Raw genomic sequence first — 25,844 nt, 5'->3', positions numbered from 1 at the left:
TTGATGATTCTAGCCCACAATTTTCCAAAGGCAGATAATTTTTTTGAATTCACTCTTCTTTAAAAAATAAATTCTTTAGGGGGCGCCTGGGTGAGCTCAGTCGGTTGAGCATCCCACTTCAGCTCAGGTCATGGTCTCGCAGTTCGTGGGTTCGAGCCCCGCGTCGGGCTCTGTGCTGACAGCTCGGAGCCTGAGCCCGCTTCGGATTCTGGGTCTCCCTCTCTCTCTTTCTCCCCTGCTCATGTTCTCTGAAAAATAAATAAATGTTAAAAAGAGTGAATTATTTAAAACTTATTACTTGTAGTATTTCTGAGAGAAGTATAATTGAGGAACTATCTCATTCTTGGACTGTCTTGGACCCAACTGCATCTTGCTGGAATGTAGTAAAAAGAATATTCGTGTGTGTTCCTTTTGAAACACAGAATTCCTATCGTCTTCTAGTCATTTTCAGCTAAATGTCTTTTAGATTTTTGAACATCTGGTGCATTTGTATGCCATATATTGATACTACGCTAAATTAGAGTTTTATGGATCAACGCGCGAACTGTCATGTGCAGTAGTTGCTTGGTGTTCTGCTCGCTTGGCAACAGGTCAGTTGCCATGGCGCCGCCATTTTTTACAGCGTTGTTAATGCAGCGAGGAGTTGGGGGGCAGGGGTGCGGGCCCCTCACCCTGTTAAAGTAGGGTATGAACTGGGATCGCCGAGCTTTTATTTAGTTTCGCATGTTAAGTTTCTGGGTAACGTTTTAAGAGCTTTATTGCTATAAAAAAGGTTTTGAAGCCCCACTTTCTGCCTTACTAAGAACAAGTAGCGAAAGCAGAGGGAAAGTGTTGATGCCATGATTTGAAGCGTGCGTCCCACAAACTTCAAACTTCGACGCAGCTGAGACAAAGCTAATAATCATGAGGCGTTCTAGAAGCAGGCGGCTTTTACCTCAGACGTGCTCATTGGTTGACTGTGTTGAATTGTGAAGGAAACAAACCAAGAACATGTATCAAATTGGAATTACACTGTGGAAAAATAAGAGGAGGTACGATTACGTGTTTTAGCTTTTTAGGAGCATAATTACGACCCTTTGGACACGTCTGTTACCTTGTTTTTCACACATTCCACTTTCGTACTTGCTTTTAGGGACTCGCGGGAGAAAGTGATGGACTGCTACACTTCTGGTCTGAGAACACTGAAGTTTTCTCTCAGAGAATATTACACATAATTTTCCTAAATATTAGTAACTTTGCTTTTTTTGCTAATGAAAAACTTAAACATGAAAAAAAAAGTATTAATGAATCCTGTATGTTCAGCAAACAGATTTAATAATTGTAAGGTTTTTGCCATATTAAAAGCATTTTTTTAATGTTCATTTATTTTTGAGAGAGAGAGAGATAGAGTGTGAGCGGAGGAGGGGCAGAGAGAGAGGGAGACACAGAATCCGAAACAGGCTCCAGGCTCTGAGCTGTCAGCACAGAGCCCGACGCGGGGCTCGAACACATGAACTGTGAGATCATGATCTGAGCCAAAGTCGGACGCTTAACTGACTGAACCACCCAGGAGCCCCTGCCCTGTTTTGTTAATCAAAAAGTTTTTATGGCTGAAGTTGAATAAATTTGCTTTTAATGGTATTTGCATATTATAGAATATGAAGTTGTATATTAGACTTAATTATTTATTGACTGTCTACTATTTTTCATGGTCACAAAATGCCTGGTCTGGTATGATAAAGCCGTGTGATAGAGGCACATCTGTGCTCTGCAAGCCTTTGGTCGGTGGGACGAGGTGATGTGGTTGAAATGGGGTGTGGAATGAGAGGCTCTCCCGACCCTTAAGCTAGGTCTGGAAGGGCAGATGCAGGGACGAGGGAGCCACATACTTAACGTGGAGTCCTGTGGGCAGAGAGGGCTTTTGCGGGGAGTCATGAGTAATTTGATACAGATGAAACTCACAGACGTAATTGGGAAAGTGGCGGACGGTGAGACTGGACAGGTAGGTGTACGCCAAATCACAAGGGCCTGTGTGCCAAGCTAAGGAATTTATTTCATTTTGCAATAATAGGTTTATTAAGATGTAATTCACATACCATAAAATTCACTCTTTTAAGCTACAGTTTGGTTTTAGTATATTCAGAGTTTTGCAACCAGTACCACTGTCTTTAAAAAAAAAAAATTTTTTTTAAACATTTATTCATTTTTGAGAGACAGAGAGAGACAGAGGATGAGCGGGGGAGGGTCAGAGAGAGGGGGAGTCACAGATTCCAAAGCAGGCTCCAGGCTCCCAGCTGTCAGCACAGAGCCCGACGTGGGGCCCAAACTCACGAACCACGAGATCATGACCTGAGCCGAAGTTGGATTCTTAACCGACTGAGCCACCCAGGCGCCCCCCATTACCACTATCTTAATTTCATTTTCATTATCCCAAAAGAAACCCCGTACTTAGTATCAGTCATTCCCTATTTGGAATTTATTTTAAATGTTGTTTAAATAATTTTTTTTAATGTTTATTTTTGAGAGAGAGAGAGGGAGAGAGAGACAGAGCATGAGCAGGGAGGGGCAGAGAGAGAGACACACACACACAGAATCAGAAGCAGGCTCCAGGCTCTGAGCTGTCAGCACAGAGCCCGACGCGGGGCTCAAACTCACGGACCACGAGATCATGACCTGAGCTGAAGTCGGCCGCTTAACCAACTGAGCCACCCAGGCGCCCCTATTTTAAATGTTGTTTAGATAATCGTCAAAAATCATTAAAGACTGATGTCTCTTTGATATGTATAAAATATACTTTCCTTAATGTTTGTATTGTGGAAGCAGAAATGCAATATTTTTGTGAAATAATGCATGTTGTATTGACCATGAATTTTATTTATTTATTTATTTATTTATTTATTCATTTATTTATTTATGTTTTTAAAGTTTATTTTGAGAGAGAAAGAAAGAGCGCACAGTGGGGTAGGGGCAGAGAGAGGGAGAGGGAGAGGGAGAGAGGGAGAATCCCAAGCTATGGGGGGCTTCAACTTACGAGCTGCAGGATTATGACCTGAGCTGAAGTCAGACACTTAACCGACTGAGCCACCCAGGTGCCTCATCATTCAGAAACTTTTAAATGAGCATCTGCTATTTTTCTAGACACTCATCTAGGCACTGTGAACAAACTTGACATCTCAGCCCTCATGGAACTAAGTTGTAGTGAGGGAAGGAAATGAGGACGGATTTGAAAGCTCTTAGGCTGTTAGAATAGACGGATTTTTATGGTAGATTAGATGTAGGGAACAAGGAGGCCACAATAACTTCTGGACTTCTGGCTTGGGTGACTTGATGATTGATGGTGCCATTCACTAAAATGGGGTTTTGAGATTGAGATACCTGCACATAACTTAGGCAACACTGGGGCGCCCGGGTGGTTCAGTCGGTTAAGCGTCCGACTTTGGGCTCAGGTCATGATCTTGCGGTTTGTGAGTTTGAGCCCTGCGTCCGGCTCTGTGCTGACAGCTCAGAGCCTGGAGCCTCCTTCACAGAGGAAGATTCTGTGTCTTCCTCTCTCTGCCCTTCCCCCCCTCCCTCAAAAATAAAATAAACATTAAAAAAATTAAATAATTCAGGCAACATTTATTGAGAATTGTTATGGACTCTTTTCCTGTCTCTCCCCTAAGTTAGGTCCACCTTGTGTCTTCCTGTGTGTACCTTGGGACTTACCTCCATTATAGACCGTCTCTATCTTTATTAGCTTTCATTTCTTCTCCGCTGCTCATTGAAGATGGGAATCGCCTATATCATTTTTGTATCCCTCCTACAGACCATCTATACTGGTTTACAGAACATAATTCTCATTGCCTCCCCTGCTGCTGGCCTCCCATAAGCTGCCATCATCTGTAACTCGAATCGCTGCCGTAGCCTTCTAGTAAGTCTCCTGCTTCTAGATATTAAGATGTAAGTCGGTATGTTTCTCTGCCATTTAAAACCTCACAGTGGTCCACATTTCAAGTGGCCTTCTAGGACCTACTCAGTCTGGTCTGGCACCACTACTGTGACTTTATCTCTTTTGCTTCTCTCCGGTCTTTGCTCAGATGTTACCATCTCAGTGAGGCCTGTCTTGATCTACCTGCCTCCCTATTCGTAAGTGTGTTATCTCTAAAATATGACTTACAGACAATCTAGGACATATTGTATGATTACAACTCTGTGACAGTTCTAGAAAAGGCAAAACTGTGGAGATAGTAAAAAGATCACTGGTTACCATAGAGTAGGAGGAGGGAAGATTAAGCAGAGCACAGGACTTTCAGGACAGTGAATCCACACTGTATGATACCGTAATGATGGGTACATCTCATTATACATTTCTCTAAACCCATAGCATGTACACCAGAAGTGGACGTGAAGGTAAAATGTGAACTTTGTGTGATTATGGTGTGTCACTGTAGGTTCATCCGTGGTAACCAGTATAACACTGGCGGGGGATGCTGATAATGGGGAAGGCTATGCATGTGTGGGAGCAGGTGTATGTGGGAAATCTCTGTACTTTGCTCCCAATTCTGTTGTAAACCTAAAACTGCTCTAAAAAAAAGTAAAGTCTTTAAGTATAAAAACAGCAGCAACAAAAACCTAATCACAAAGATCACCATTAAATAAAATATTTATTCTTTAGTATAATTAAATCTCCACTAAACTATTTTAAACAGTTGGTTTGTTTGAATCAGGATTCAGACATGAGCTACATGTTGCAGTTTTAAAAAATAGCTTTTTTGAGGTACAACTGACATTCAGTAAACTCATATTTAGAGTTTTATAAAATGTTTATTTATTTTGAGAGAGAGCACACGCATGCGTGAGTGGGGTAGAGGCAGGGGGAGAGAGAGAGAGAGAGAGAGAGAGAGAGGGAGAGAGAGAGAGAATCCCAAGCAGGCTCCCTGTTCAGTGCTGAGCCCGATGCAGGGCTCCATCTCATGGCTGTGAGATCATGACCTGAGCTGAAATCAGGAGTCAGACGTTTAGCCAACTGAGTTACCTGGGAGCCCTGATTAGTTTGGCATATGCGTACACCTGTGAAATCACACTGAAGATACGGGTTATATCTATCATTTCCAAAAGTTTCCTCAGGCCCCTTGGTAATCCCTCTTACTTGCCCCTCCTTCACGCAACCACTGATCTTCTTCACTGGAGATCAGCTTGCATTTTCTGGAGTTTTAAAGAAGTGGAATCTTAAATTGTTCCATTTTGTCTGACTTCTTTCATTCAGCATAATTATTTTGAGATTCGTCCGCATTTTGCACGTATCAATTATTTTTATTCCTGAGTAGCATTACATTTTATGGATATGCTATATTTTTTTTATCCACTCACCTTTTTAAAAATATAATTTATTGTCAAATTGGCTTCCATAAAACGCCCAGTGCTCATCACAAGTGCCCTCCTCAGCGCCCATCACCCATTTTCCCCTCTCCCCTACCCCCCCCCATCAACCCTGTTTGTTCTCAGTATTTAAGAGTTTCTTGCAGTTTGCCTCCCTCCCTCTCTGTTTGTAACTTCTTTTTTTTCCCCTCCCCCACCCCATGGTCTCCTATTAAGTTTCTCAAGATCCACATGAGTGAAGACATACAATATCTGTCTTTATCTGACTGACTTCACTCAGCGTAATACCTTCTAGTTCCGTCCACGTTGCTGCAAATGGCATGACTTCATTCTTTCTCATTGCCAAGTAGTATTCCATTGTATATATAAACCACGTCTTCTTTATCCATTCATCAGTTGGTGGACATTTAGGCTCTTTCCATAATTAGGATATTGTTGAAAGTGCTTCTATAAATGTTGGGGTACATGTGCCCCTATGCATCAGCACTCCTGTATCCCTTGGGTAAATTCCTAGTAGTGCTATTGCTGGGTCGTAGGGTAGTTCTATTTTTAATTTTTTGAGGAACCTCCACACTGTTTTCCAGAGCGGCTGCACCGGTTTGCATTCCCACCAACAGTGCAAGAGGGTTCCCGTTTCTCCACATCCTCGCCAGCATCTGTTGTTACGTGAATTAATTTTAGCCATCCTGACCTGTGTGAGATGTTATCTCAGTGTGGCTTCGATTTGTATTTCCCTGATGATGAGTGATGTTTTTTCATGTGTCTGTTGGTCATCTGGATGTCTCCTTTGGAAATGTGTCTATTCATGTCTTCTGCCCATTTCTTCACTGGATTCTTTGTTTTTCGGGTGTTGAGTTTGATAAGATTTTGAATACTTACCCTTTATCCGTTATGGCATTTACAGATGTCTTTGCCCGTTCGGTCGGCTTCCTGTTGATTTTGTTGATTGTTTCCTTTGCAGTGCAGAAGCTTTTTATCTTGATGAGGTCCCAATCGTTCATTTTTGCTTTTAATTCCCTTGCCTTTGGAGATGTGTCGAGCAAGAAATTGCTGCGGCTGAGGTCAAAGAGGTTGTTGCCTGCTTTCTCCTCTAGGGTTTTGATGCTTTCCTGTCTCACATTTAGGTCTTTCATCCATTTTGAGTTTATTTTTGTGTCTGGTGTAAGAAAGTGGTCTAGTTTCATTCTTCCACATGTTGCCATCCAGTTCTCTCAGCACCATTTGCTAAAGAGACTGTCTTTTTTCCATTGGATGCCCTTTCCTGCTTTGTCAAAGATTAGTTGGTCTCCACTCACCTCTTGATGAACGTTGGGGTTATTTCTCTTGTTTGGCTATGACAGGACTGCTATGAATATTCAGGTACAAGTCTGTGTGTGAACAATATATTTCTTTTTCTCTTGGGTAAAATACTCAGGAATGGAATCATATAGTAGTTGTATGTTTAATTTTTTAAGAAACTGCAAACTTTTTCAAGTGGTTTTATAATTTAGGGGCGCCTGGGTGGCGCAGTCGGTTGAGCGTCCGACTTCAGCCAGGTCACGATCTCGCGGTCCGTGAGTCCGAGCCCCGCGTCGGGCTCTGGGCCGATGGCTCGGAGCCTGGAGCCTGTTTCCGATTCTGTGTGTCTCCCTCTCTCTCTGTCCCTCCCCCGTTCATGCTCTGTCTCTCTCTGTCCCAAAAATAAATAAACGTTGAAAAAAAAAAATATAATTTTACGTGTCCACCAACAGTGTATAAGAGTTGCAGTTGCTCGGGACGCCCCGGGGGCTCAGGCGGTTAAGCGTCTGACTTCGGCTTAGGTCATGATATCATGGTTCGTGAGTTCAAGCCCTGCATTGGGCTCTGTGCTGATAGTGCGGAGCCTGCTTGGGATTCTCCCTCCCTCCCTCCCTCCCTCCCTCCTTCCTTCCCTCTGTCTCTTTTTTTCTCTCTCTCTCTCTGCTCCTACCCCACTTGCGTGCTCTTTCTCAAAAGTAAATAAGTAAACTTAAAAAAAAACCTAAAAATCATATATATATATATATATATATATGTATATATGTACACACACAGTATATAAAAAGAATTTCAGTTGCTCTGCAACCTTCCTAACAGTTGGTATGGTCAGTCTTTTTTTAATTTGACATTCTAATATGTGTGTAGTGGTATTTTGTTTTAATTTCTGTTTCTCAAGTGACAAGCGATACTGAGTTTTGGTTTTTTATCTGCTTATTTGCCATCCCCTTATCTTCTTTGGTAAAATACTATTCAGCCCCGTGGCCTGGGAACTCTTCAGAGCAGTAAGTTGAGACTGTTGGAGCATTCATCTCTCTTGCTTCCCACCCTCAAGGATCACCTGATCATCAGCTTCTTCATCACCTGACGGCCATTGTCTGGAAGACCATTGTTTCATGTATGTGTGTGTGTATATATATATATACGTATATATATATATATACGTATATATATATATATATAATGTTTATTATTTATTTTGAGAGAGAGCAGAAGGGGCAGAGAGAGAGAATCCCAAGCAGGCTCTGTGCCATTAGCACAGAGGCACATGCGGGGCTCGATCTCATGAATCGTGAGATCATGACCTGAGCTGAAATCGAGTTGGACGCTCACCTGACTGAACCACCCTGGTGCCCCTGTTTGTTCTTTGGGATGTTTCAAGGAGGAGGGTCGATCTGGTCTCTGTTACTCCATCTTGGCCTAAAGCATGCACGCTGAGTTTTAATGTATAGATTTCTCCCCCCTTTTTTTTTTTGTTTTTTCTTTGTAATTAAGTTGTGGAAAACCACTGGATTGTCTGGTGGAAAGAGTCCCTCATTCTGGATTTGCTGATTGCATCCCCTGGCTGTTTTTATCATGTTCCTTTGTCCTCTGTATTTTCTGTAAACTGGTAGTTAGAAGATTGATTTTTTTTTATTAAAATTATTTTTGTCAGGAATAATTTCATAGGAGCTGTTTTGATCATCCTATATTTTTTTAATGTTTATTTTTGAGAGAGAGCATGCATGCTCATGGTGGGAGGGGCAGAGAGAGAGAGGGAGACAGGATCCCAAGCAGGCTCTGCGCTGACAGTAGAGAGCCTGATGCGGGACTCTAACTCACCAACTGTGAGATCGTGACCTGAGCTGAAATTGGGCATGTAACCGGCTGAGCCACCTTCGCGCCCTGACCATCCTAGTTAAAACGGAAACTTCCACTGTACTCCAGGCCTCTTCATCCTGCTCTCCTCTTTCTTATTTTTGTAACACCTTCTAACATGCTATAAATGTACAGATTTGTTTAATGTCTATTCTAAAATATAAACTCCACGAAGCACGGGTTTTTGTTTTGTAACCCCCTTGCTTTGTATCCAGACCGCTATATCCCCAGGGTGTAGAACATTGTTTAGCACATAGTCGGTACAAAATAAAATCTCTTGAATAAGTGAATGAAATACAAAGGCATAGAACTGGTAAACTGCCCATCCTTCGCTACGGTCCGCAGAAAAGTAACACTTGGTTTTGTTAGATTAATTGTGTTTAACAGCATTATTAAAACTTGGGGACAATCCTCTGGATTTGGGGCAGTTAGAAACTCCAGAGGTGGATTTCGGAGGACGGATGTGTCACTGGCTCTGTGTCTTCCTCTGAGAAAGCCTCTGTTTGGTAGCTGCCAGAGATGGATTGGCTCTTTACAATCTTAGCCCAAACCTAGCAGCCTTTTTCAAGCAGAAACGCAGAGCAGTGAACGCTTTGGGTGAGGCTGCCCTCTGCCAGACCATACGTGTCGCCCGATGCCAGGAGGAAGCCCAGGAACTTAGCCATTCCCGTCAGGATCCCCACACCCCTCCTTTCCCTCAGCACACCTCGCTTCTCCATCACCCTCTGCCTTGGGACCATCAGGATTAATCTCATCATGTGCTCCCCTCCTGCCCCCACCACTATTTTTCTTTTTTTGTGTGTGATCAGTCACCCACAAGGCCAGAATTATTGGGTCATCCTCCCATTATGTGGATTCTAATCTCCAAGACTCTACCCACATTGTTTCTTCTGATCCTGTCTCCCACCTCTGACCTTCTCTTGAAGTCTTTACACCGAGCCTTCTGAAATCAAGGTGCCTCAGCAGGAATCCCCGAAAATCCCTAATTTCTTTGGTGAATTTCCCCTACGTTCTTGTTCCAATAGAAAATTGGTTTTCTCCTGCTGGAACTGTTTTTTCCCTGCAGTGCTCTCAAGTAGTGCTGGCTTCCTCCTACATTTCTCACATCACCGGGCTTGGAAGTGGGATGTCCTCCTTGTCCTTTATTGCCAGTTCTGTACCGTTCTCCTCTTTTCCCGAAAACACACTGCTGTGAATGTATGTCATCAGATTATGCCACTTATTACTGCTTTTTGCTGGATGTAACCTGCCTTTGCACGGACTGCTGGAGGAGCGAACCTTTATCACTCTGGAGCGGCCCTCTTTATCTCTAGTAATGCTCCTTGCCCAACAACTTGGCTATGCCGGCTCCTTTTCGCCCGTGTTTGCGTGCTGTTTTCATTTGTGCGTTCATCCTTTATTCTGATGATTTAGGTATGTCGAAACAGGTTTTTATCCAAGGCATAAAAAGCAAATCTTTGCTTTTATCTAAGGCATTTAGTTCCATGTACAGTTTCACTTAAGTATTTACTGACATATTTGAATTTAGATCTATTGACTCAGAGCTTTCTATTTATTTGACCCACTTGTTCTGTGTTTCTTTTTTGTTCCTTCAACCTTCTTTTGCATTGATTTAATGTTTATTTGCCCTCTCTCCTTAGCTTGCTAGTTATGTACTTTTATTAAAAATGCCATTAGTGGTTGTCCTAGAGGTTACGGTTTGTTTGTTTGTTTTTAGTTTTCCAAGTTTTATTTATTTATTTATTTATTTATTTATTTATTGTGTTTATTTTGAAAGAGAGAGACAGAGTGCAAGCAGAGGAGGGGCAGAGAGAGGGAGACACATAATCCAAAGCAACTCCAGGCTCTGAGCTGTCAGCACAGAGCCCGACGCGGGGCTCGAACTCATGAACCGCGAGATCATGACCTGAGCTGAAGTCGGGTGCTTAACCGACTGAGCCACCCAGGCGCCCCTAGTTTTCCAAGTTTTTAAGTTGTGGTAAAATAGACATAATATAAAATTTGTCATATTTAACTATTAACATTTTTTTTGAAGTGTATTTATTTATTTAGAGAGGGAGAGTGGGTATGTGCATGAGTGGGGGGAAGGGCAGAGAGAGAGGGAGAGAGAGAATCCCAAGCAGGTTCTGTGCTGTGATCTCAGAGCTCAACATGGGGTTTGATCCCACCAACTGTGAGATCATGACCTGAGCTGAAATCAAGAGTCAGACACTTAACCAACTGAGCCACCTAGGCGCCCCTAACCATTGTTAAGTGTACAGTTCAGAAGTATGAAATATAGTCATAATGGGCTATTTATTCATCATCATCTTCCTTTTCCAGAACTCTTTTCATCTTATAAAACTGAAACTCTATTCCCATTAAAAGTAGAAGGCATTCTACTTTGTCTCTATGATTTTGAGTACTCTAAGTATCTTATGTAAGTGAGTCATACAGAGTTTGGTTTTTGTGACTAGTTTATTTCATTTGGCACAACGCCATCAAGATTGATGCATTTTGTAGCTTACGTCAGAATTTCTTTCCTTTTTAAGGCTGTTTGAAGGACAGTTTTGCAGGATATAGGATTCTTGCTTGAAAGCTTTTTCTTTTAGCACTTTGAGCTTTGCGCAATGGCAGTATCGTAGCCAATGAGGTTTGTCCGAGGTGCAATTATTGCTAATTGAAAACTTTTAGCACTTTGATTATATTGGTCCACTGCTTTCTGGCCTCTGAAGTAGTAGTAGTAGTTGATGTTGTTCTTGTTCTTTTAATGTTTATTTTTTTTTTTGAGAGAGAGAGAGAGAGAGAGAGAGAGAGAGAGAGGGAGGGAGGAAGGGGCAGAGAGAGAGAGGGAGATACAGAATCTGAAGCAGGCTGCAGGCCCTGAGCTGTCAGCACAGAGCCCCATGTGGGGCTTGACCTCATGAACCATAAGATCATGATCTGAGCCAAAGTTGGACGCTTAATCAACTGAGCCCCCCTGCTCCCGGCCTCTGAAGTTTCTGATGAGAAATCTGCTCATTAACTTACTGAGGATCTTTTATATGTGATGAGTTATTTCTCTTGCTGCCTTAAAGATTCTGTCTTTGTCCTTGACTTTGGAAAGTTTGATTATAATGTGCCTTGGTGTAGGTCTCTGATTTATTTCTGTGGAGTTTGTTGAGTTTCTTAGATGTTTATATTCATGTCTTTCATCAAATTTGGGACTTTTTTAGCCAGTTAGTTTTTCAGATCTTCTCTTTGCCCCTTTCTTCTGGGATGCCCACAACTTGTATTTGGTCTGTTTGATGGTGTCCCACAGGTCCCTTATGCTCTCTGTCCACTTTTCTTTCTGTTCAGTCTTTTCTTTCTGTTTCTCAGACTTGATTATTTCTATTGTCCTATTTTCAGGTTCACTGATTCTTTCTTTTGCCTACTCATGTCTGCCTTTGAGTCCTTCTAGTAAATTATTAATTGCACTTTCAACTCCCGAGTTTTTTTGGTTTCTTTTTAGGTTTTCTATCTCTTAATTGATTTTTCCACTTTATTTATACATTGTTTTCTTGACTTTCTCCACATCTTTTTTTAGTTCTTTGACCGTTTTTAAATCTTTGTCTAGTAGGTTTGCCATCAGGTCTTTTAAAGGATAGTTTCTGTTGAAACTTTTTCCCCCTTTGAATTGGCCATACTTTTCTGTTTCTTGTATGCCTTGTGATGTTGTTGTTGGAAAGTGAACATGTGAGTCTAATAATGTGGTTAACATCCCCTTCTCCAGGTTTGCCGTTTTTGTTATGTATTCACTAATTCATCTATTCTTCCATTCTTCCCCCTTACCGTAGACTGTCTCTATGTCAAGGATCATCCTGAGGTTAAATTTAAGGTTTATCTGATCTGTTTTTTTTTTTTTAAGTTTATTTACTTATTTTGGGAGAGAGAGAGAGAGCGAGAGAGCGCATGCACTTGTGGAGAAAGAGAATCCTGAACGGGCTCCACACTATCAGTGTGAGGAGCATGATGTGGGGCTTGAACTCATGAACCTGTGAGATCGTGACCTGAGCCAATATCAAGAGTTGGATAGTCAACTAGTTAAGCCACACAGGCGCCCCAGGGTTTCTCAGATCTTTTCTGAGACTATGCCTTTCTCTGGGCATGTGTGGTCACTTTCTCATTTTCCCTGTATAGTGCCTGCATTTGCTTTTTTTTTTTTTTTTAAAGTAATCTCTCTACACAGTGTAGGGCTTGAACTCACAACCCCAAGATCATGAGTCACATGCTCCACCAACTGAGCCAGCCAGGTGCCCCTATGCATTTGCTTTTGTATGGCCTAGTCATCAATATCTGCCTCCCAGAAGGTGAAAATGAGAAGAGTGAAGAATGTGTGTGTGTGTGCGTGTGAGCGTATATAAGGGACAAGCTTCTTAAAGTCCCCCGCGAGTGACTCCGCTAGAGGGATGAGGGGCTTGTTGTGGTGTGGGGGTGGTGCAACAACAGTGACGATCTGCTGCTTGTCTGCACCTCTGTTTTCAGAAGCAGCATTTGGTGGTCAGAGCACAGATTGTCAGTATTTGGAAGACACGGTCCTTTCTGCACACCCTGGCTCCTACATGCTGTGTACAGGCTGTGCCAGGAACTGAATATGTGCACTGCTTCCTGCCCCATGGCCAGGGGCAGGGATGAGTAGCTGCTACTGTCCGGAGAGCTGAGGTTGACCAGAACTGACTGCAGTTTACTGCATGAGTTTTTCTCTTGGACATTGCAAGCTTTCAGTAGACGCCAGAGATCCAGCACAGTTACATCAGACAGCCTCTGCCACTGTAGTTGCCTGGGGCGGAGTGGGGGGAGGCGGCAGACAGATTTGTGGGGCTTCCTCCTCTACCATCTTCCCAGAATCCTCTCCCCTAGAGATTATAATTTATATCTTTGATTTATCATCCTATTGTAAACTGGGTGCTTTTACCTTCTTGAAGGGCAACGCAACAGCCATAGGATGCCTAACTCCGCTTACCCCTGTGCTCCCTTTGTGCCTTTGTTGTTTCATATTTTAAGTCTTACATACGTTGATTCCTGTAAGAAACTATTATCTTACACAGTCATTTTATTTGGATTTATTCATATATTGACCATTGACCATTTTGTCGTTCTTCATTCCTTTGTGTACCTGGTGAGTTTCTATCCGGCTTGTTTTGTTTTGTTTTGTTTTTTTGCACCTTTGGATATTTCTTTCAGTGTAGGTCTGCTAGTGATGGGTCTGTCTGAAACTTTTTATTTCAGGTTATTCTTGTAGGTTATTTGTATTGGGTATAGAATTCTAGGTTGTGCTCTCTTCCTTTTATAAAAGCGCTTTAGAAGACTCTTTGTGTTTGGGTTTCCCGTCCTTTTCAGTAGTAGGTTAACTGTCAGTATCACTGTAACCTTCCTGTTTCCCAGGCTGTATTAATTGTTTGCTCTTTCTTTTAGCTATTTTATTGTGATATTCCTAGGTATGAAGTTTATCTTTGTTTCTTAAAGTTTAGTCTACTTAGGATTCTTAGAGCTTCTTGAACCTGTGGCTTACTGTCTTGTTACTTTTAGACAGTTCTCAGCCATTCTTGTGTATTGCTTCTGTTCCAGGCTCTTTTTCCTTTCTTTCTGGAATTTCAGTTTCGTATGTGTTCTGCATCTCTGTCTCCTAGCCTCTAAGTCTGTGTTTTCGAAATTTTTATTTCCTGGGCTTCATTTGAGATCTTTTATTTTAACTTGTCTTTCTCCTTTTATCTGTCTGTCTTCTTTTAAATCCGTCCATTGAGCTCTTAGTTTCAGTTGTATATCCTTTTTTTAGTTTTAGAGCCTCCATTTGGTTCTTTTTTTATAGTTTCTAGTTCTCTGCTAAAATTGTAAATCTTGTCTTTAAAGTCCTGGAATATCGGAAGTGTATGGTTGACTCGTCAACAACATGGGTGTGAACTGTGCGGCCCACTTCTATGCGGATTTTTTACAGTACAGTAAATATATTTTCCTTTCCTTATGACTTTCTTAATAACATCTTTTCTCAAGTTTCAGTTGTGAGAATACAGTATATAATACACGTAACCTGGAAAATATGTGTTAATTATGTTATCAATAAGGCTCTAGTCAACAGTAGGCTCTTAGGTTTTGGCGAGTCAAAAGTTATACGTAGATTTTTAAAAATGTTTATTTTGAGAGAGCGCAAGAGTGTGTGAGTGGGGGAGGGGCAGAGAGAGAGGGAGAGAGAATCTCAAGCAGGCTCTGTGGTGTCCACCCAAAGCCCAGCACAGGGTTCGATCCCACCAACTGCGAGATCATGACCTGAGCCGAAATCAAGAGTTGGCCGCTCAACCGAGCCACCCAGGCGCCCCATCTATATGCGGATTTTTGACTCCTCAGGGTCTGTATGCTCCCCACTCCTGCACTGTTCAAGAGTCAACTGTAGTTATTTTTAAATCTGGTGACTAATATCTGGAATGCTTGTGGTATGTTTTTGTCTTCTATTTCTTCTGTCTTGTGTTCATGTTGTATTATTTACTCACGTGCCTGATCTCTTTTGATTGTATATTTTATATCAAACTTGCAACTTGGAAAATTGGTTATAAAAAAATCTGAGGCCTAAGGAAAGTATCTTCTAGGGAGGTTTTATTTATACTCACACTGTGGAATCAGCTTACTCCCAGTAGAAATTGTTCAGGGCCGACCTGCAGTCCCTTTGAGGGTCTGTCTACTTCAGTTTTATTCTTTTCTTGTTTTTGTTTTTGTTTTTTTAAGTTTATTTATTTTTGAGAGAGACAGAGACAGAGAGCACAAGTCGGGGAGGGGCAAAGAGCGAGGGAGACACAGAATCTGAAACCGGCTCCAGGCTCTGAGCTGTCAGCACAGAGCCCGACGCGGGGCTCGAACCCACCAACTGAGAGACCATGACCTGAGCCGAAGTCAGATGCCCAACCGACTGAGCCACTCAGGCACCGCTACTTCAGTTTTATTCTTCCAGAGTACAGCCTCTCGGAGTCCCAGTTCAATGAAATGGCCGTTCGCAGGCTGCTGCTCTCTCCCTCTCCCCAGTGGCTGTACTTGAAGTCAGAGCCATTACCCTAACACCAAGAGCCTGTCAGATGCATTGTTCAGCATCTCAGCCTCTCAGTGCTGTCCTCTAGCGTTGGCAAATGCCTCTGGGGGGAAAAGTGACCCCAGTAGCTGTAGTTCCCTTCCTAAGTCTCAGTCTCTGCTGTGTTCCAGCTCTGTCTTGTTAGTTCACCGATTCCTTCAAGCAGACGTTCTTGACATTTTGTTGAGCTTCTCTGATTGTCCTTGGTGGGTCTGAGTTACCTAGTTTATTACTAGAACGGAAGTAGCTTCTTCTTTTGTCACTCGCTAAGCACGGTGTCTGTAGTCTTTTGTGATTTTTTTTGCCCTTGAGGGTAATCCATCCCAGAGCAACGGTGAATGGCAGGACAACTATTCAACAATAGTGACATGGCTTCTTAGTTCCTTGACCTCTCTCCCATGTATCCTGTTCTCTACCCTACCTTGGCCACCCATTCCCTTGGATCACCATTATGTGAAAAAACTCTTGTCACTTCAATTTCAAACTTAGTACTCTGACTACCGCTTCCAGACTTTATAGCTCCCACCTTCGACCATCCCATTTCCCGCAGTCTTCAACCCCATCCTAACTTTCAGTTCATTGTTCCTGCCGCATTTCCCCTGGTCACTCTCTTGTCTTTGTTGACCATAAATTCCATAGTCATTACAGCATGTTCTCTACTCATACTCTCTTGTTTTCCTCTTGTTTCATCAATAATCGTGTCTAGGACACGATCTGTGTCTTAGCCTGGATTCCCTGGAAAAGATGGCAAGAGTGTATGTGCTGATGCTTTATTTGAAGTTAGAGCGAGGAGGGAAAAAAGAGGATGAGGCAGAGAAGAAGGGAGAACAAATACAAAGTGGTATGTTTCTAAGCCATCACAGCTTCGTGAGAACCTTAGCTGGTTGCTTGGTCATCCTGGGAATCTCTAGGGAATCATGGCACCTCTCAGAGCACTCCCAGGGGATGGGGGCGGGCGGCAGACAGGTATGTGGAGGTGGAAGCTGAGAAGTTTGACGGCCCTTTCTCGTCTCCTGTCTCTTAATGGTCAGAGTTGCCCCATTAGGGTCTTAAAAAAATTTGTTTTCACGTTTATTTTTGAGGGAGAGAAAGTACGAGCAGGGGAGGGGCAGGGAGTGGGGGACAGAGGATCCGAAATGGGCTCTGGGATGACAGCAGCGAGCCGAATGTGGGCTCAGACCCACAAACTGCGAGATCATGACCCGAGCCAAAATTGGATGCTCAGCCGACTGAGCCACCCAGGCGCCCCTGCCCCATAGGGACTTCGTTATTCTCTGCTTTCAGGTTTGTTACTTGGCCTCTACAGGCAGCCCCTGGGGAAGCTGCTGAATTAGGTGTCGGAGCTGCTGTGGCTTCTGTCACAGTGCACACGGGGAAGGCTACCAGGGCTTAGCCTTTATAAGCCCTGGGGGAGGTAGAGACAGTTGGTGATGTTAGGAAAGAAGACGTGGGTAGTGGGCTGAGGCTTGGGATCATCTGAAGCTTGCAGGTTTCTGCCAGGCCTGGTGGGGCTGTTCCAGCTGGGAAGTGGGACAGCAGGCAAGTCCGAGTGTGTGTGGGGGAGGGTGCCTGAAGTGCGTCTCGTAAGGCCTGCTTAATGCAGCTTCTGATTCTTCTTTTGCTTGAATCCGTGCGAATTCAGCTGAATGTGGTTAGAGAGACCATTCTGACTAATCTCATTTTAAAATCATGACCACCAAAATCTCGTAGGCCCGTTGCAGGTTCTATTGTTTTCCTACTCCAGTTACTCTTCTGTAGAGTATTCAAATGTCTCATTTAAAATGTTCCATTTTTCCTTCCCCCTTTTTCCTTTATTTAACTGGGGGAAAATTGAAGCAGTTGCAAGTGAACTTCTGCAGGCTGTCATTCTCAACAGCATATAAGCAGCCTGTTAGATCTCACTTGTGTAAAAAGGTTTTTCTTGGTAATTGTCTATACTCTGTTTTCCATTCTTTTCTTCTGTTCTCTTCTCGAACACGTTTCTTTCAGGTTTTTGTCCCCACTGCTCTTCCAGAATTGCTCATAATGTCACTGGTGACCTCCATGTTGCAAGATCCAATTGTCGGTCTTCCCCGTTTACCCCAAGAGTCCCAGGTACCTCACTCCTGTTTGAAACCTGATTAGTTTAGGGCTCTCCAGAGAAACAGAACTAGTAGGATATATATATTAAAAGACATTTGTTATAAGGAGTTGGCTCACATGACTGTGGAGGCCGAGAAGTTCTTAGATCTGCCAGTCAGCAAGCTAGGAGAGATGGTCTAAGTTGTAGTCTGAGTACAAAAGCCTGAGAGAGAACCAGGAGATCCCATCCCGTGTCCCAGCTCAAGCCGTCAGGCTGGAGAAGTTCCCTCTTAGCCTTTTTATTAAATTCAGGCCTTTAACTGTTTGGATGAGCACCACCCACATTACGGAGGGCAGTCTGCTTTACTCAGTTTACCGATTCAGATGTTAATCTCATCCAGAAATACTCTCACAGACACATCCAGAATAATGTTTGACCGACATCTGGGACCGTGTGGCCTGGTTGAGTTGACACGTAAAGTTAACCATCAAAAAACCCTCTCTCCCCCAAGACATCTAGAACAAGATGCCAGTTTAATCTGTAGGAGTTCCAGTCCCCATCGCCCCTGACCTCAGCTCCCAACTACTCCTTTCTGTTCTCCACTCCAGTCACGCTGCCTCCCTTCTCTTTTTTGACCGTTGCCCGGTGTGTTCCTGCCCGTAGGATCTCTGCACTCACTTTTCTTCTGCCTCCAGTGCTTTTTCCTTGCTTCTCTGCCCCTCCCCTTACCCTTCATCCATATGGCTTATGTTCTTCTTTCTTTCCGTCCGCACTGAACTGTCACACTCTCACTGAGGCTTTTCCTGGCCAGTCCATCTAAACATTTCGGCTGTTTCCCTGGTGCTTCCTGTCCTCCTTCCTTGCTTTATGGTTTTCTCATTCCCTCTTGCATTGTCTAACGTACTTCCCTACTTATCTTCTTATTTGTCTGACTCCTCCAACCAGAAGGTCAGCTCTGTGAGGTGGGGGCCCAGCTTCTAGAAGAGCGCCTGGTACAGGTGTGTCTCTCGGTAACAACTTCCTGTTTTTTTAAAAAACACGGACAGAACCTCTTTCCAGTAAGTTTACAAAGTAGAGGTTTTTAGCCTGAGCTCTCAGCAGCGAGCACCTTTATTGGCTCACAGACGCCTTTGCATAGGTCTTTTATAGATACGCCTTTTATAGCCTAACTGTGGATGAGCTGACGTCATTCTGAAGGCACCGTGCCAGGCTTCTCGACTCTCTTCCTTCTAGTTGTGTGTGTGTGTGTGTGTGTGTGTGTGTGTGTGTGTGTGTGTGAACCAGCTCCGTGCCGGAGAGCTTTACAAATAACCTCTTACTTAATTCTCAGAACAGCCCTACTGCACAGTGGTATCATCCCCATTGTGCAGACACTGAGGCAGATTTAGAAAGCTTGCACAACTTGCCTGAGGTCTCAGCTCGGATGTGGGAGAATCCAACTTGATCTAGTCCTGTGTTCTTGAGTGTCACTGCATTAGATGCCTCCTCCTCCTTAGATATTTTGTGTCACGCAGGAACTTAGGAATGTTGGGCAGACTATTTAACCCCTTTCGCCATGATAGTGTTAAATATTCAAAGTGTCTGCTTAGCGAATCTCAGCACAAAGCACCCATTCAAAGTTAGGAATCCTTGGGGCACCTGGTTGGTTCAGTTGGTTGAGCTCCTGACTTCGGCTCAGGTCATGATCTCGTGGTTCGTGGGTTTGAGCCCCGCGTCGGGCTCTGTGCTGACAGCTGGGAGCCTGGAACCTGCTTTGGATTCTGTGTCTCCCTCTCTCTCTGCCCCTCCCCCACTCATGCTCTGTCCGTCTCTCCCGAAAATAAATAAACGTTGGGGCGCCTGGGTGGCTCATCCAGTTGAGCGTCCGACTTCGTCTCAGGTCATGATCTCGTGGTCTGTGAGTTCGAGCCCTGCATCGGGCTCTGTGCTGACAGCTCAGAGCCTGGAGCCTGCTTTGGATTCTGTGTCTCCCTCTCTTTCTGCCCCTCCCCTGCTCATGCTCTGTCTCTCTCTCTCTCTGTCAAGAATAAATAGACATTAAAAAAAATTAAAAAAAAAACAAAAATAAATAAACATTAAACAAATTTAAAAAAATTTTTCAAAGTTAGGAATCCTTTCTAAGATCAGTGCAAAAATAACTAAAGCACCTCAAGCCTTTCTCGGCGTTATCCTTCCCAGATCTTCTGAGGCTTAGTCCTCATTCTAGGTTTCTGGATCTGAGGTGCAATACTGCGTCTATAAGATTAGAAGGGTAGTGGTGACTGCCATCGTGAAGGATCTTGCCCTTTCTGGCTCAAGTTATTATTAATCAGTCCCATCCACCTCTGGAGTATTCCATGAGAAATTACAGGAATCCCCTTCTCCTTCACAGGAAAGTGTTAAGAAACCACTCATATTTCGTGGTTCGAAATAACTATTATTTCGTGATTCTTGCTTCGTTGAATAGTTGTTCTGCTGGGCTTCCGTGGACGGCATCATTTGATTGCTCGGTGGGCTTGGTGTCGTCTGCTGGCCTCGCTGAGATGCTGGGCCAGCTGGGCCTCCTTTGTCTCCGTGTGGTCTCAGGGCCTGTCAGTTTTCCAGTGGGAGAGGTCTCGAGTAGGATAGTCAGATTTCTTACATAGTGGCTCAGGGCTCCCCAAAGCAAGCATTTCACGAAGGAGGAAGCAGCAACTGCTAGTCCTCTGGAAGTGTAGGCCCGGAACTGGCACATTATCATTTCTGCCACACTTCCTCGGTTAACATGAGTCACGGACCAGCTCAGATTCGTTGCGAGAGTTGACTGTGCAGGGTGTGGGGGTAGGTTTACTGGGAGTAGACTGGCCCAAACTACTCTTGAGAGTGAACAAGAGCCTATTAAAAATTGTGCCAGGTTGACAGGTGTAAACTGGAATTGTCCAGGACTAATCTGGACATATGGTCATCATAGCCCTGCGTGTGCCCTGGAGGAGGCAAGAGATAGGTATTACCCTGAATCTTTCCATGTGATTCTCCTAGTGTAAAAATAGGACCGTGTTCAGTATGCTTCTCATGTTTGGTTTTATTTTATTTATTTATTTATTTGTTTGTTTATTTTAATGTTTATTTTTGAGAGAGAGACAGAGAGAAAGGGACAGAGAGAGGGGGACAGAGGATCTGAAGCAGGTGCTGTGCTGACAGCAGCAAGTCCGACGTGGGGCTCCAACCCACGAACCGTGAGATCATGACCTGAGCCAAAGTCGGACGCCCAGCAAACCGAGCCACCCAGGCGCCCCTATTTTTATTTTTTAAAAATGTTTATTTATGCATTTTGAGAGAGGGGGAGTGCATGCACATGAGCCAGGGAGGGACAGAGATAGAGGAGAGAGAATCTCAGGTGGGCTCCCTCCTGTCAGTGCAGAGCCTGACGTGGGGGGCTCAATCTCATGACTGTGAGATCATGACCTGAGCCGTAATCATGCTTAACTGACTGAACCACCCAGGTGCCCCTGCTGTTGATGTGTTAAGTTGAACATGACTTCTTTAAAAAAAATTTTTTTTAATGTTTGTTTATTTTTGAGAGAGACGGCGTGCACAATCGGGAGGGACAGAGAGAGAAAATGAGTCACAGAAATTGAAGCAGGCTTCAGGCTCTGAGCTGTCTGCACAGAGCGGGACTCAGGGCTTGAACTCAGGAACCGCAAGATCATGACCCCAAGCCGAAGTCGGATGCTTAACTGACAGCACCCAGGCGCCCCAAGTTGAACATGACTTCTGAACACAACCCACCAACTTTGTTTTGGGTGCTCAGTGACTATAGAATGAATTACTTGGTCTAACAGTAGAGGGGGGAAACTGGCTTTGAACTTACTGAGAAGATTTTGTTTGTTGGTCTCTAGTGGGTGGCTTTCCGGAGATATTTTTCAAGATTAATTTTGCCCATGTGTCATTTTCACCCTATAGAACTTGGAATCCTCTCCTAAGATATAGCTCCATTCTGCAGTTAATCAGATGATCTCAGAGGTCTCTTCCAGCTCTAAAATTCTGCTCTAATCTTACAGAAAGTTGTTACCCAAATGATTATTGGGAGAGCCGTGATAAAAGGCCTTCATAGTTTGGATGTGATCTGGGGCCACGTGGGGATCCAGAAAACTTTATGCAGTAAAGTTGCTTTACTCTATACTGTGGACAGAAGTTAGTTTGCAGTCCAAAATGGAATTTGTTCTCAGAAGAATGTTGTCTTTTTTTTTTTTTTTTTTTCTTTTAAGGAGGCTCCATGCCTAGCACGGGGCTTGAACTCACAACCCTGGGATCAAGACCTGAGCCAAGATCAAGAGTCAGTCAGATGCTTAACCGACTGAGCCACCTAAATGCCCCTAGAATGTTAAGTCTTAAAGGTTGACTGTAAAAAATTATTCTAAAGTTCAAAATCCCACTTTTCTGTACAATAGATGGTAAGATCTCATTTTGATGTGAGATGCCTCCAGAACGTGCCATGTTTATGTGTTTGTGTACACACATGTGATTGTGCTTCAGGAATGTAGTATCAGGGTCCATTTTGTCTTTCCTGAAGTTGTTCGGGGGGGCGGGGGCGGCGGTGGTGGAAAGGCTGTCATTCCTATGGAGTGTTTAGCTGATGCAGTTTGTGTTTTGCCCTGGTTGGTCGAGGGAGGGGGAAGGGGTGAGTGAAAATTCTTGACTTGAATGCAGTGTAATAGTCTCATTACTAATCCTGACGACAGTATATAAGAAACAAAACAGACCTCTCCAAGCCAAGTTGCTGCAGATTTGAGTAGTTGTGAGATCTCTTATTGGCTAAAGAACCCAGTAATGTGACTATCGTCAGATGAAGCTCGGTGCTTTCTGTCATCTAGGAGCAGGGGGTTCCCACTGATTCTGGGTGATATATACCAAGTAAATATTCTCTGTATCTATGATGTCTTTCCCCCACAGCATGTTTTATATTACATTTTTCAGTGATGCACCAGCCGTCACACTGGTGACATTTGTAATAGGGAAACCTAACCTCGGATGTCGCTGTGTGTCTGCTTGCAGGGTAGGGGAGGAAGGTAGGTTGGTAAATCAGGAGGACAAGTCAACTTTGCTTTGCAGTTTGTTTGACAGGTTCATACACATCGAGGTTTAGGGAAAATGTCTACTTTTTTTTTTTTTTTTAGAAAAAAATTTTTTTTTTTTTTAACGTTTATTTTTGAGACAGAGAGAGACAGAGCATGAACAGGGGAGGGTCAGAGAGAGGGAGACACAGAATCTGAAACAGGCTCCAGGCTCTGAGCTGTCAGCACAGAGCCCAACGCGGGACTTGAACTCATGGACCACGAGATCATGACCTGAGCTGAAGTCGGCCGCTTAACCGACTGAGCCACCCAGGCGCCCTGGAAAATGTCTACTTTTAAGATGGCTTTGGCACAGATGATGTTTACATGAAAACTACTAAATAGGGAAAGGATTATCATTTATAGAGCACCTTTTGTGTGTACTTTAGCTGTCTTGTGAAGACCATACCTTTTCTACATGAGGGAACGAAGGAAGAGTGACTTTGCCCAGGGCTGTGTGTGACGAAGCTAGTAGCTGTCAGAGCTTGCGTTTGGTCTCAGGTTTGTGTGCCGTCAACGTTCTTGTGGTCCATCCCCTCACCCCAGGTTGGTGATTTATACAAAGGTTCTTCCCAGGTCCTTCCTGACTACCCTCGCTGTATTTTAACCTCCACCAAATACATAGATCCAGCCTCCCTGGAAAAACTGTTACATCTGGCTAGATTGTCTCATATGCCTATTTCTTACATTGTTGTAAACACTGAACGCACTGGATGGATTTTTTTACCCTGGGACCTGTGAACCCTTGGAAGTTGTGTGCAAAATGTTGTATGTGCGTGTGTGTGTGTGTGTGTGTGTGTGTGTGTGTGTGTGTGTGTGAAAATATCAGGATCCATCGCTTTCATAAAATTCTCAATGCTTTCTGACTCAAATAGCCTCAGGAGCCACTACTTGATGCCATTAATATTTTCCGGTACTATTGTTGAATGAATTAATGTACATAAAGTGCTTAGAGTAGGACCTTACAAGAAGTAAATTCACTATTGGTATTGTTATCAAGTTTTCTGTGTGCATGGTCTTCAAAACGTTTTAATAATTGGATAATAACCTGTGGAATAGAATATTACCAGACAGACCAGCTTCTTATTGTTGTCACTATTTGGGTTCAAAATTTTCTTTTCTTTTCTTTTCTTTTCTTTTCTTTTCTTTTCTTTTCTTTTCTTTTCTCTTTCCTTGTTTTAGGTTTTGGACGGCAATTTATTTATTATTTTTAAAAAATATTTGTGAGAGAGAGAGACAGAGTGCAAGCAAAGGAGGGACAGAGAGAGAGGGAGACACAGAATCTGAAGCAGGCTCCAGGTTCTGAGCTGTCAGCACAGAGCCTGATGCGGGGCTTGAACCCATGAACCGTGAGATCGTGACCTGAGCCAAAGTCAGCTGCTTAACTGATTGAGTCACCCAGGCATCCCAGGGAGGCAGTTTATTGATTTTTTTTTTTTTCAGTTTATTTATTTTGGGCTGCCTGGGTGGCTCAGTCAGTTGAGCATCTGACTTCATCTCAGGTCACCATCTCATGATTCATGACTTTGAGCCCCATATCAGGCTCTGTGCTGTCGGTGCAGAACCTGCTTCGGATCCTCTGTCCACCTCTCTCCCGCTCCCCTGCTCATATTCTGTCTTTCTCAAAAAAAATTTAAAAAAAAAATTTAAAAAAAAGTTAGCATGTGCACGTGTAGGGGGAGAGGCAGAGGGAGAGGGAAAGAGGATCTCAAGCCTCTGACGGCTCTGTGCCGTCAGTTGCAGAGCGTGCAGTGGGGCTCAATCCCACAAACTGGGGGATCGTGACCTGCGTCAAAATCAAGAGTTGGACGCTTAACTGACTGAGCCACCCAGTCACCCCCAAAATTTACTTTTCTTAGGGATGTGGTCAAAATAGGTGAAGGGAGGAGTGGGAGATACAGGCTTCCAGTTAGGGAATGGATAAGTAATGAGGAAGAAAGGTACGGCATAGGGAATGTCGTGGTATTCTGAGTGCCGTGTGGGGACAAATGGTAGCTGTGTTTGTAGTGAGCACAGCATGACATACAGAGTGTAGCTGTGGAGTCACCGTGTCGTACATCTGGAACTAATGACGCTGCGTGTCAACTATACTTTGAATAAAAAGTCCTCTTTACCAGATCATTACAAAAAAGTTTTTGTTTTTCTTTTACAAGCTATTTGAGATGAATCTTCACGTATTTATAGCAGTTCCCTATATTTTGGATTATTTCTGAAGATTCCCCAGAGTGAAATTACTGGGTCAAAATGTATGAACATTTTGAAGATTTTAGATATTGCCAGATTGCTTTCCAGAAGACATATACTAATGTGTACTGGCAATAAATTGCACTCTGCATTGCTGTATGCTCTAGCTTGCAGTAAACAAATAGATAAGTTTAATAAGCAGAAGATTGCCTTGTTTCGTAAGTATTTTTCCAGTTTCTAGACAGGTGAAACATTTTCTGTGTACTGTTTTGTGAATTGTCTTTATGTCTTTTTCCCATTGAATAGGGTTTTTATAGTTTTCTTATTAGTTTGAGATACACTTAGTCACCTGTTACAACTATGTATTCTGAGAATGCTTGCCTTTTTTTTTTAGAGTAATTTCTTTTTTTATCATTTTTTTTAATGTTTATTTTTTTGAGAGAGCATGCAAGCTGAGAAAGGGACAGAGAGAGAGAGGGAGACACAGAATCTGAAGCAGACTCCAGGCTCTGAGCTGTCAGCACAGAGCCTGATGTGGGGTTCGAACCCATGGACTATAAGATCATGACCTGAGCCAAAGTCAGATGCTTAACCGACTGAGCCACCCAGGTGCCCCTATATTAGTTATAATATAAAATAACTGTCTTCTCCACAATTTGGATTATGTACTTCTTTTACTTCAAATGTCAGTACTTAAAAAAATGTTGGTTTAGAAAACCATTGAAAATGTTTAACTTTCCCCACATCACAAGTTTAAAATGTAGAATTGGTTTCTACCTTGTGTTCAAGCCAGTGTGATAAATCTGCTGCATCAGAAAGAGCTATGTACCAGTCCTGGAAATAGTACACAAACAAATAGCCCAAAGTCATTATCAACTGATGCAGACGCTGTTGCTGAAGCCTTATTTACAGTTGTGTTCGGGAGCACTGGGTAAGGGCAGGCTTAAGGAGGGAGATTCTTTTTTTTTTTTTTTTTTTTTTTTTTTAACTTTTTTTTTTTTTT

At 43.2% G+C, this 25,844-nt stretch overlaps 1 protein-coding gene and 1 pseudogene across 2 annotated transcripts in view; both read left to right on the top strand.

Moving 5' to 3' along the window:
• The window catches only part of RCOR1 (REST corepressor 1), a 131,566-nt gene that overhangs the window by 15,629 nt on the left and 90,093 nt on the right, over window positions 1-25,844 (top strand). The window lies entirely within an intron of this gene.
• On the top strand, window positions 11,068-11,147 carry LOC125910670 (uncharacterized; annotated as a pseudogene).

The sequence above is a fragment of the Panthera uncia genome (assembly GCF_023721935.1).
Source record: "Panthera uncia isolate 11264 chromosome B3 unlocalized genomic scaffold, Puncia_PCG_1.0 HiC_scaffold_1, whole genome shotgun sequence".
In the NCBI taxonomy this organism is placed as follows: Eukaryota; Metazoa; Chordata; class Mammalia; order Carnivora; family Felidae; genus Panthera; species Panthera uncia.
This window is presented reverse-complemented; position numbering and strand designations above follow the sequence as displayed.